Raw genomic sequence first — 13,315 nt, forward strand, 5'->3', positions numbered from 1 at the left:
CCTTTCCAACCTTTCCCTCCTTTCCCTCCTTTCTCGCCTTTCCTCCTTTCCCTCCTTTCCGTCCTTTCCGTCCTTTCCTTCCTTTCCTCCTTTCCTCCTTTCCTCCTTTCCTCCTTTCCTCCTTTCCCACCTTTCCTCCTTTCCCACCTTTCCTCCTTTCCATCTTTTTCCCTCATTTCCCTCTTTTCCCTCCTTGTCCTTCTTTCCGTCTGTCGCTGACAATAATTAAGCTTTAAAAACGAAGCGTTGCTGGTCAATACTTGCTGAATAGCTACGTTATGCAACGCGCCAGCGATGCGCTTTTTTTAAACGATTTTATGGAAAACATAGGCTAAGAAGAAAATGCTGATTGACGACGGTCAGCATTTTTAGAGTATAAATTCAATTGAAAAAAATTAATGAAGGCATTATTTGCCAATAGCCAGTTGGTGCGTTTATTATTGTGCTTAAGTCGGCGTGTACTGTGCCTGTCTTGGGCTGCAGCTCCGAAAGACACTTTCGTGTGCGCGACATATGGTGGCTCCAGAGAGGATGCATCAACCAACGGATCGGCAAGTAGTCCAATGTCCTTCTTTCCCTTCTTTCTCTCCTTTCCCTCCTTTCCCTCCTTTCCCTCATTTCCAACCTTTCCCTCCTTTCCCTCCTTTCCCTCCTTTCCCTCCTTTCCCTCCTTTCCCTCCTTTTCCTCCTTTTCCTCCTTTTCCTCCTTTCCCTCCTTTCCAACCTTTCCCTCCTTTCCCTCCTTTCCCTCCTTTCCCTCCTTTCCCACCTTTCCCTCCTTTCCCACCTTTCCTCCTTTCCCTCCTTTCCCTCCTTTCCTCCTTTCCCTTCTTTCCCTCCTTTCCCTCCTTTTCCTCCTTTCCCTCCTTTCCCTCCTTTCCCTCCTTTCCCTTCTTTCCAACCTTTCCCTCCTTTCCCTCCTTTCCTCCTTTTCCTCCTTTTCCTCCTTTCCTCCTTTCCAACCTTTCCTCCTTTCCCTCCTTTCCCTCCTTTCCCTCCTTTTCCACCTTTCCCTCCTTTCCCTCCTTTCCCTCCTTTCCCTCCTTTCCCTCCTTTCCCTTCTTTCCTCCTTTCCCTCCTTTTCCTCCTTTCCCTCCTTTCCCTCCTTTCCCTCCTTTCCAACCTTTCCCTCCTTTCCCTCCTTTCTCGCCTTTTCCTCCTTTCCCTCGTTTCCGTCCTTTCCGTCCTTTCCTTCCTTTCCCTCCTTTCCCTCCTTTCCCTCCTTTCCCTCCTTTCACTCCTTTCCCACCTTTCCCTCCTTTCCCACCTTTCCCTCCTTTCCATCTTTTTCCCTCATTTCCTCTTTTCCTCCTTTTCCTTCTTTCCGTCTGTCGCTGACAATAATTAAGCTTTAAAAACGAAGCGTTGTTGGTCAATACTTGCTGAATAGCTACGTTATGCAACGCGCCAGCGATGCGCGCTTTTTTAACGATTTTATGGAAAACATAGGCTAAGAAGAAAATGCTGATCGACGACGGTCAGCATTTTTAGAGCATGAATTCAATTGAAAAAAAAATAATGAAGGCATAATTTGCCAATAGCCAGTTGGTGCGTTTATTATTGTGATTAAGTCGGCGTGTACTGTGCCTGTCTTGGGCTGTTGTCTGAAATACACTTTCGTGTGCGCGACAAATGGTGGCTCCAGAGAGGATGCATCAACCAACGGATCGGCAAGTAGTCCAATGTCCTTCTTTCCTTCTTTCTCTCCTTACCTCTTTTTCCTCCTTTCCCTCATTTCCAACCTTTCCCTCCTTTCCCTCCTTTCCCTCCTTTCCTCCTTTTCCACCTTTCCTCCTTTCCCTCCTTTCCCTCCTTTCCTCCTTTCCTCCTTTCCCTCATTTTCTTCCTTTCCTCCTTTCTCGCCTTTCCATCCTTTCCTCTTTCCTTTCCCTCTCTTTTCCTTCTTTCCGTCTGTCGCTTACGATAATTTAGCCTTAAAAACAAAGCGTTGCTAGGTAGCAATACTTGCTGAATAGCTACGTTATGCAACGCGCCAGCGGTTAAGCGATTAGTGGCTCCAGAGAGGATGCATTAACCAACGGATCGGCAAGTAGTGAAATTAATTTAGAAAACATAAATAGGCTGCAAAAGCATCTGAAAGGTTAAGCACTTCGTGCAGTTAGCGGGTCAATGCTTAACCCAGAAAACCGTTGCGCTCGTAATAACCAAGCTCGACAAAATGGTCGGGAACCCTGAAAGCATTTACAAGTCTTTACTGCTAGAATTACTAGCAATAAAACATATAACGACAGATAATCCTTCAGCATTTTTAGAATTTTCCAACGCTTTGCGCAATCTCATTGACAACATGGTGTTGTTGAAGCAAGAAGGATTTTTGAATGACCAAAGGCTGCTAAACGATTTAACATCAAGGTTTTCAACCGAACTTCGGAACGAAAGGTTGAACGAGAATCGAACCGTTCGAACAGTTCGGTAAAGTGCACGAACGAACGAGATTCTTAACAAAAACGACCAGGACTTTTGGAAGAAACTGACTACACCGAACGTGTTCGAACGTTCCGTTCATTGTTCGACGACACACATAAATGTGGTAATGAAACGTGCAAAATCATATTGCTTTCTCGCTCTTGCTCACACCGTGCGAACGGGTCGTCTGAGATCAAAATGTACCCTGTTGGTGTTGAACACTGTTGGCTAACACAAGTACACTCTCATTCATCTCATTCAAAGTGGGCATGCCGGCCACTTTACGCAGTTAGGCTCTATCACCTGAGACATGGCCCTCCGCTCTAACATACCGAGAGTTTCGTGACTACCAGAACAACAACAATAACAATCCCAATACACGCGCCGTCATCGATACTAACTCGATACATCAACTCACACACGATCACCCTGCCACTCTCGCTGCAGACAGCTATCACAATCCACTCTCACGGTCCGGAATAAGCGCTCCGATATCAAACACCACTACAGATATGCACTCGCAGCCTAGTCCGATTTCCTCTCCTGCTATGACCACTACAAATGCAGATTTGTTTACAACTGAACCACAGCAGGATCTCAACGAGCGAATGCTTGTCACCACTACACCTATCAAATCTCCTCCTGAATGCTTAGCCGCTCCTAAAAAAGACCGCGACGAGTTAACACTAAACGGACTGATGATTCTGCGGAAGCCGGTCCGTCATATGAATAGCAATTGAATATCAACAACACAACAACAACATACAAAATACAAAATCGTAATATTAACTGGAAACCTGGTTGAACAATAACATAAACAATGAGTTATTCAACGACGATCGCTATTCTATTTACCGATGCGATAGAACCACCACCAACAGCACTTTCTCCATCGGTGGTGGTGTTCTAATAGCCTGCTCTCGCTCTCTCTCATCTTGCGAAATTACACCGACGGATCGAACTATGGAACAGTTGTGGGTCAAAATTCGATTGGGCAATATTTTTGTTTATATCGGTGCCATGTATATTCCACCGTACAACGCATATAACGACATAATTGTTAACAAACATCTGGAAAGTATACGCGAAATTTCATCACGCATGAAAGATAACGATCTTCTGCTTCTGCTGCGCTGGAGATTTTAACAAATGGGACATTACGTGGTCCAAACTCAATCCAGCCGATGTCGAGGATGTACCATTGCGCTCCACTTTCATGCACTATAAACCGTCATCTAAGTCTCGAAATAATCATATTTTCATCGATGGCATGGCAGCAAACGGCCTTTATGAATTAAGCAACGTTAGAAACTCCATGGACCGACCACTCGATCTAATTTTTGCTAACTCCAACGCCACTGAGATCTGTTCAGCCGTGTCTAAATCCGAACCGGCCCTGCTCAAGCTCGACAATTATCATCCTGCACTCGAATGGTCAATACGTCACTATGATCCTCAAGCGTCTAGCTCCGATCCAAGCAACACATATCAGCAACGATTAAATTACTCAAAGGCTAATATCGTCGAACTGGAGGAAAGAATATTTCTATTCGGTTCTACTTTTAACTGCTCCAACTTTCCATCTGTTGACGACGCTGTTCATGCCTTCACGATTTTCATGAAAGATGCTCTACAATCCTGTACGCCAATTATGCACCAGAAACGCTCTCCAGCATGGAGTAATAACAGGCCATTCCCGGAGGAAGCCATTCCCGGCCTACGAGGAAGGAAGAAGGGCCCGGCCAGCGCAGTGAAGTGAAGCGCAGTGAAGTGAAAACCGGAGGAAGCCATTCTCGGCCAACGAGGAAGGAAGAAGGGCCACCCGCCCATGCCGCTATCCGGAGGACGCCATTCCCGGCCAGCGCAGTGAAGTAAAATTGTAGTGAAGTGAAGTGCAGTGAAGTGAAAGCCGGAGGAAGCCATTCCCGGCCAACGAGGAAGGAAGAAGGGCCACCCGCCCAAGCCGCTATCCGGAGGACGCCATTCCCGGCCAGCGCAGTGAAGTAAAGTGCAGTGAAGTGAAAGCCGGAGGAAGCCATTCCCGGCCAACGAGGAAGGAAGAAGGGCCACCCGCCCAAGCCGCTATCCGGAGGACGCCATTCCCGGCCAGCGCAGTGAAGTAAAGTGCAGTGAAGTGAAAGCCGTAGGAAGCCATTCCCGGCCAACGAGGAAGGAAGAAGGGCCACCCGCCCAAGCCGCTATCCGGAGGACGCCATTCCCGGTTAATGCAGTGAAATGAAGTGCAGTGAAGTGAAAGCCGGAGGAAGCCATTCCCGGCCAACGAGGAAGGAAGAAGGGCCACCCGCCCGAGCAGCAACCGGAGGACGCCATTCCCGGTCAAGTGAGAAGTGCAACAGCAGCAGGAGAGCAGCAGCAGCAGAGCAGCAGTAGCAGAGCAGCGGTAGCAGAGCAGCGGTAGCAGAGCAGCGGCAGCGTTACGTCAACATTGTTACAAGCCTAGTAACACCAGCGAAGCGTAATACTGCGAAATCGTGAGTAATCGTGGCCAATTCTAAGGAGAAAATTGTACTTTTGAGGGAGGGAAGAAAATGAGTTAGGGCATTTAAGGGAGGAGATAGTCAAAATGAAGGAAGATCGCGCGGAAATGCTGCGAGTTATAGAAATGCAGGTCGAAATGCAAAAGCGACTCGAAACCAAGATAAGCGACTTGGAGGAAACGAACCCCAATATTGCTAGACTAGCTGTGCAAATGCTAGAGCTACAAACAGAATTAAAAAAACAGAAAAGAGATAAACCACAAAAACGCGAGACGCAAGAAGGGAATGTTGCATCGACAAGCGCATCGGCAAACAACTCTAGCTCGGTTTCCGAAGTGCTTATCAGGGGAATGGTTGACGCATTGAAGGAGCGCGCAACAAAGGACTCTTTGATGGAGCTTCCGATTTTCGACGGGGATTTTAAAAAATGGACGCATTTTAAATCCATTTATGATAAAACTTCTTCGGAAGGAAAATTTTCCGATTTGGAAAATCTAACTCGCCTACAAAGATCATTAAAGGGGGGAAGCCGCGACGTGCGTAGGCGGATTAATGCTCGATGCGCAGAACGTCGATTTAATTATAAAGCGTCTAGAGCAAGAATTTGGAGCGCCCGATTTGATTTACAACGCGCTGTTGAAGGAATTAATGAACGTAGAGAATCCTACAATGCAAAGGCCGAAGTCAATCACAGCTTTTCATGCACGCCTTAAACAACCTTGTGGTGAACATGGTAACGCTAGATCAAGAAGAATACCTCAACGACCAACGCCTCTTGAAAGACTTAGCACAAAGACTTCCACCTAATGTAAAGGAAAGGTGGTTCATGCACCTCCTAGATGATTATAGAAAAACTGGGAAAAATAAGATAAAAACATTGAAAGATTTTGCCACATGGTTGAAGCCTACGGAAGAGTTAGCAATAATTCTAACAGCCGAAACCACTAAGAAACAAGACAATTCTCAAAGGCTCCCACATAATATTCAATCTGTCAATCGCGATACTCGACCGCAGCAACGAAACAACTCTTATAACAATCCACCTCCTAGATCTCGATTTAGATGCCTCATTTGTGGCTATGATCACAGAGCCACTGATTGCCAAGAATTTAAAAATATGCCAATAGAACGAAGATGGGAAACCGTGAGACGTATGCGCATCTGTGTTAACTGTTGCAATCAAACTAACCACGATGCACATAGTTGTTATTTGCCTCCGCAATGCAGGCAATATGGTTGTCGGGGAAGACACCACACCTTGCTCCATCGCATTTCAATCCAGAATCCAACTACACCAGTACGCACGGAAAATTTAAACATTCACAAGGAACCGGAATTACCTGAAATATACTTTCAAATTATACCTGTGACCATTCGCCACGGGGATAATGAACTTGAGACCTTTGCCTTTATGGACTCAGGGTCTTCCGCAAGCTTGATTTTACGCGATCTCAAAGAAGAACTGCAAGTGGAGGGATCACCTCAGCCATTTTCTTTGGCTTGGACAAACGGATCCATTCAGGAGGAACCAGGCAGCCAAACTGTGTCCATTTTGATTAAGGACCAGTCTGGAAAATTTATTAACCTTGATGGCCTGAGAACAGTAGAGTCAATGGAGCTACCAAAACAAACCGTTGATGGAGCAGCGCTTAAAAGAAAATATCGGCATTTAAAGGGAATTGATTTAGCAAGCTATTGCGATGGACTACCCAAAATAATTATGGGTTACCACATGCTCACCTCATGTGTGCATTACGCACCAAATTAGGACGCGCGGGAGGACCAATAGTTATGCAAACCCACCTGGGGTGGGTATTACTAGGAGCAAGTAGTTCAAAATCAAAACAGGAAGGATTGTTTTCTCTCATGGAGAATGGCAAAGAAGAAAAAACAATGGCGGATCTAATGAAAGGATATTTTTCTACCGAAGAGTTCGGTGTTAAGCTCGTCACCAACTTGCCTCAATCAAAAGAAGAAGAGAGAGCAAAAATACTAATGAAGGAAACATTAAATAAAACGAAGAACGGGTATGAAATAGGTCTACTATGGAAGAGAGATGAGATCAGACTTCCGGAAAGCTTCGCTCAAGCACTAAGAAGACTGCAATGTCTAGAAAGGAAGATGGAAAGAGACGCGATACTAAAAAAATGGTATCACGAAGAGATAGCTGCATATTGTCAAAGGGATACGCTCAAGCGATCGAAGGGAACAATCTATTGAAAGATGAACATAACCTCAAACTAAATTACATACCGCACTTTGCTATAATAAATTACAACAAGCCCAAACCTAAACCGAGACTTGTATTTGATGCTGCAGCAAAAATAATGGCATATCACTTAATTCACAATTGCTGTCCGGACCTGATGCAATTGCATCTCTTTTCGGCATACTGATCCGCTTTAGAGAGGGACGCGTGGGCATTTCAGGTGACATCAAGGAAATGTTTCACCAAGTGGGCATAAGGCAGGAGGACCGGTGTGCTCAAAGATTTCTTTATCGTAGCAACCAAAATGATAAACCACAAATTTTCGAAATGAAGGTAATGACCTTCGGGGCAACATGCTCCCCGCATGCGCCCAGTTCGTTAAGAACGAAAATGCAGCACTTTTTCAAACGAGGTATCCGGAAGCAGCGATTGCAATTGTCCGCAACCATTATGTAGATGATTATCTAGACAGTTTCGATTCCGATGAATTGGCAATCAAGAGAACAAAGGAAGTGGTAAAGATACACGATGAAGCGAAATTCTACATCAGAAATTTTTTATCGAACTCAGTTAAAGTATTGGAAAGTCTACCTAAAGAGAGAGTGATTGACTCCAACCTGATGAAAATATGTGAATCAGACAACACATACGATAAAATCCTCGGTCAGTGGTGGGATAGAGAAAGGGACTCACTTAAGTATATAATAAAAGGGTTAATAGAAACAGGAGGGAATGCCACTAAAAGAATATTACTATCAAACACAATGAAAATTTACGACCCCTTGGGATTAATTGCTAATTACGTGGTGGAATCAAAAATATTAATGCAAGACATCTGGAGGCAAGGATTGGATTGGGATGATAAGTTGCCGGCGGAGCTGCAAAGGAGATGGCAGGAATGGGTGGTAAGGATGAAGGAAGTGGAGACAATTAACATTCCCAGATGCTACTCATCGGTATCAGAGGTGCTAAGGCGTGAGCTTCACGTATTTGTAGACGCATCTGAAAAGGCGTTTGCAGCAGTGGCGTATTTACGTACCACGCACAAAAAGGGGGTTGATATTAGTCTCGTAGCTGCTAAATCCCGCGTTGCACCCACACAATCCCTGTCGATCCCACGCCTGGAGCTGCAAGCAGCAGTTCTAGGGGCCAGACTAGCAGAAACTGTTTTAAAGGAAATGAGAATGGTATTAGATGATGCACTTTTTTGGACTGATTCGAAGACAGTGCTAGCGTGGATCACCTCGGAATCAAGAAAATATAAACAATTCGTAGCTCTAAGGATCGGGGAAATTTTAAATCGAAGCTGCTCGAATCAATGGCATTGGATAGGTACAAAGGAAAACCCAGCAGACGAAGCCACTAAGGTCACTAACGGACCATCAATATGGTTTAAAGGGCCTGCATTCCTAAAAACAATTATAAACACTCAACAGAAAAGATAGAAGTGGTAACTATGGAGGAAATGCGACACAGTTGCACAGCTAAAACGGTCAATAAATTAGATTGGAGTGTTATTAACGTAGATTGGTCATCAAGGTGGCTCAAGCTACGAAAATCTCTTGCTGTTTGTCTAAAATATTTCGATTGGTTAAAAGCTAAGGCAAAACTCGAGTCATGGTCTCCCATTATAACAAAGGAGGAATTGGACTCGGCGGAAAAAATATTACTCAAAAAGGCCCAATGGGAAGGGTTCAATGAAGAGATGGTGCTGCTGTCTGCAGGACATCCCATTCCCAATAAGAGCCCATTAAGAACCCTTTGTCCTACTCTAGACAAAGAAAAAGTAATGAGGGCTGAGAGTCGTCTGACAAGAGTACAATTCTTAGGCGAAGAAACCAAGAGACCGATAATACTTCCGAAAAATAACTACATAACTACACTTATTCTTCGTTACTACCATGAAAAATATTGGCATAAAAACCGGAAACAGTCATAGCAGCAATTCGTCAGCGTTTTTGGGTTATTGATTTAAGAGCAGCGCTGAAAAAGGTGGTAATAAATTGCCAACGGTGTAGAAACGACCGTGCTAAACCCCAAGCGCCCTTGATGGCAGCCTTACCAGCTTGTAGAACAGCACCATTTATTAAACCTTTCACACACACACGGGTGCAGATTATTTTGGGCCACTAACGGTATCGATAGGACGGCGAACTGAAAAACGTTGGTGTGCACTATTTACATGCCTCACTACTAGAGCCGTGCACTTGGAACTTGCAAATGATCTTAGCACAAGTTCGTTTCTTATATGCCTGCGCTCAATGCAACATAGACGGGGAAAGGTGGGCTACTTGTATTGCGATAACGGAACGAATTTTGTGGGAGCATGCCGTGAAATGGGAATTTTGCAAGAAAAATGCGCTACGGAGGGAATAGAATTTCATTTCAATCCACCCGCGTCACCACATTTTGGCGGAGCATGGGAGCATTTTGGCGAAGCAATTTATGATAAATAATAGACCCCTAACCCACATCCCCCCTCGATCACGAGGATGACGAACCCCTCACTCCGAGCCAGTTTTTAATTGGGTGTTGTGGAGAAGCGGAACCTACTCAGGGTAACATAACGGATCTTCTTCTTCTTCTTTGGCTCAACAACCGATGTCGGTCAAGGCCTGCCTGTACCCACTAGTGGCCTTGGCTTTCAGTGACTAATTGATTCCCCCCCATAGCAGGATAGTCAGTCCTACGTATGGCGGCGCGGTCTATTTGGGGATTGAACCCATGACGGGCATGTTGTTAAGTCGTACGAGTTGACGACTGTACTACGAGACCGGCTAGCATAACGGATACCGATGCACTAAAGAGAGGGTGGAAGAAATCGCAATATATCGCTCAACAATATTGCTCTAGGTGGATAAAGGAATTTCTACCTCGACTAGTCAAGAGAGAAAAATGGTTGAGTCCGGTGAAGCCACTACGCGTAAACGATATTGTAACATTCCCTGATGAGCAGACCCGCGGAAAATGGTTTAAGGGAATAGTCACGGAAATTCACGAAGGGCACGATAAACAAGTTCGTTCAGTAACAATAAAAGTAGGTAAAACAACACTGAAGCGTCCAGCGGTGAAGGTAGCTAGGTTAGAAGTTCGTAGGGAGGAATAAATTACAAAATCATAGTTTCGTCAGCTTAGTAATGTAACCCCTCTACGAGGAATTACAGGGGAAAGAATGTCGCTGACGAAAATATAATATTTGTACTAGCCCGGTAGTGGTTCGCCACCCCCTACTAGTTTGACTCCTCTGGTCTAACGATGTGCCACTCTCAGGAGGCTAGGATGAGAGAGAGAGGCTAAACGTGGCAGAATGGCATGTTAGAAGGAGAGGGCAAGCTAGGAATGAGCGAACGGCTAGGATCGAGTTCAACGGCGCGCCGCTCTCGAATTGCTCTTTTCGGAAGAGCAATGCCCGAGATGCGCGCGTAAGCGTATCCTATCTTGCTTACGGAAGTAAGCGACAATAGAGAGCATAGGAAGTAATAAGGGATAAGCGTAGGAGCGTTAGGATTAATTTCGATTAATTAATAGTAAGAAATGAATCGATTTATGTGAAGTTAGGAAATTGTAGTTGGGTCATACAATTATTTAAGGATTAGTAAGGTAGAATTTTAGGTTTAATTAATTAATTAGGAAATTAAGTTAGTTTAGGAAGTAAGGAAAAATGTTAGGCCGGCCTTCTCACGTAGTGTAAATTACGCATCGCTACAATAGCACGCGTTGCGAGAAAGGCTCGCGAATTTAAAATGAGCAATAAATTGAACTTCTCACAGCCAATAAAATAAGCCTTATTTATTTGGTTGGCTTTGGGATCGAAAGGATCAGAGTTGCTTCCAATCGTCCTCGCTTCGACGAGAGCACCGTTACGGGTTAATTGCCCTGACGTGCTGGGAACACCTCTAAACATGATTGATTACACCATTCCTACGTTTGATATACGCACAGTAGAAAAGTGCCTCAAAAGCCTTAAACCATCCACAGCTCCTGGTCCCGATGGCATTCCGAGTTTCATCATCAGTAAATGCTATCAGTCCCTAGCACCTGTATTAACAAACATATACAACACGTCACTGAGTTCCGGTATTTTCCCACGCTTATGGAAGACCTCGTGGATGGTACCAATATTTAAAAAAGGGGATCGCTCATGTGCTTCAAACTATCGCGGTATCATATCACATATCACATATCACATCACAAATCGTACCCATACAACTCAATTCCTCGAACGCCGTCGAATTTGTCAGGCAGTGTTCGATACGTGTGCTGTTGGTTTGGAAATCGTATCTATACGACTGAATTCATCGAACGCGTTCGAACTGGTGCTCGATCTGTGTTCTGTTGGTGTGTAAATCGTACCTACACAACTGAATTCATCGAACGCGTTCGAACTGGCTCATTTGTGTTCGATCTGTGCTCTGTTGGTGTGGAAATTATACATATACAATTCAATAGATCGATCCCGTTCAAACGGATTATTCATTATTCGCGAATGAACTGAACTGGAATTGCGCTCATCATGTTGATCCATATTGAAGTAGTTTTTTTATAGAATCCTTAAGTATGTATAAGGCATAGGGTACAATATATGCTGGAGACATCTATGCTCGTATTAGTTTTATACATGCTAGTTTTTGGTCGGTTTTTCGATAGCTAGCCAGACAGCAGATGGGCCGAGTGTTTAATGTTTTTAAATTATTGGTGTCAACCGCAGAATGAGTACTTCTTTGGCTACAGTATGCGTCTATGGCGGGTAAATGAAAAAGATAACGAGCTTTCTTTGTAAATAAAAACCCCATGAAAAAAGAACGAAATAATCGTCGTTCACTTACGATTCTTTTTGGTGAGCGAACTAGTTCGTTCGCGTTCGGTCAAAAGAATCGTTTTGCCCATGCCTAGTTGAAACACACGATAAGTACTAAACAAGATAACAAGAATCTTACGCTACAAGACCTAGCAGAATGGCTGAAACCCTCTGAAGAACTAGCCATTATGCGGCCGCGAACGAAGGAGTATCCAAGCAAGAAAGGTCGAAACATCAAAATATACAGCATCGTCACAAAGGGCCAGAAAAGGAAACAATATGTATAATTTGTGGATTTCCTCACGAAACCACTCGTTGCAGGCAATTGAACGGTAAGACACCCAATATAAAATTAACTCTTTTTTGTCGGCATAGAATTTGCACCAATTGCTGCAAATACAGCAACCATAACACCAAAAACTGTCGCCTATCAGCACAATGTAGCGTGGTACGGTTGCGGCAAAAGGCATCATAGTATCTGTTGTGTACTGGATTGCCAAACTACGATGAGTTTCAATCGATAGGTTTATTCAAACTGAACGTGTTATTTGCATTCCCTACTTTTTATAGTTCAGAATGTAACAACGTGAACTATGATCAATTAATAATTATTACATGTGTGCTATGATCCAACATCTCCCCCTTATAACCGCAGGACTCCACGGAGCGCAACATAACAACTGACAGCTGCTTAACGCTTCAGAAAACGCTTTATTGCCTGTACCATGTTATAAATATCCGTAGTAGGCCGCTCATTTCTCATTGAAAAGCTACCAACCTACTGCGATTACCGACAGTTAATGAAACGCTTTACCTCCTTTCCCAAGCGTTTTCTTAAGCGTTTGGCAGCTGTCAGTTGTTATGTTGCGCTCCGTGTTATGCTGTGTGGAGTCCTGCGGTAACTGAATGATCCAACATCTCTCCCCTTAATTGGTACTTCTGGAATGAATTGAGTGTTCGGTAGCTGTTTGGTAGCTCGGAGATGCCTAATCCCGGAAACAATGTTTGAAGGTGTGTATTGTGGATCTGGTGGTTAAAACATCTGTCTTCAAATTCAACCAGTTGGTGTGTGCTTGTATCGATTCCGGCTCAGCTCCTCCGTGCTTACTTGGGCTGAGAAGCGACGAAACAGTTTGAAACGGTATGAAAATATCCCTGCAGTAACTTTTTCGTCCCAATTGGTGGTTCGAAAAACATTTGATTGTGCGTTTCGAAATACTTTCCCTCCATTCCCTCCTTTCCCTCTTTTCCCTCCTTTCCCTCTTTTCCCTCCTTTCCAATCCTTTACACCATTTCCTTTATTTCCCTCCTTTCCCTCCTTTCCATCCTTTCCCTCTTTTCCTCCTTTCCCTCCTTTCCCTCCTTTCCCTCCTATCCCTCCTT

This window comes from Anopheles arabiensis, chromosome 2, assembly GCF_016920715.1.
Source record: "Anopheles arabiensis isolate DONGOLA chromosome 2, AaraD3, whole genome shotgun sequence".
NCBI lineage: Eukaryota > Metazoa > Arthropoda > Insecta > Diptera > Culicidae > Anopheles > Anopheles arabiensis.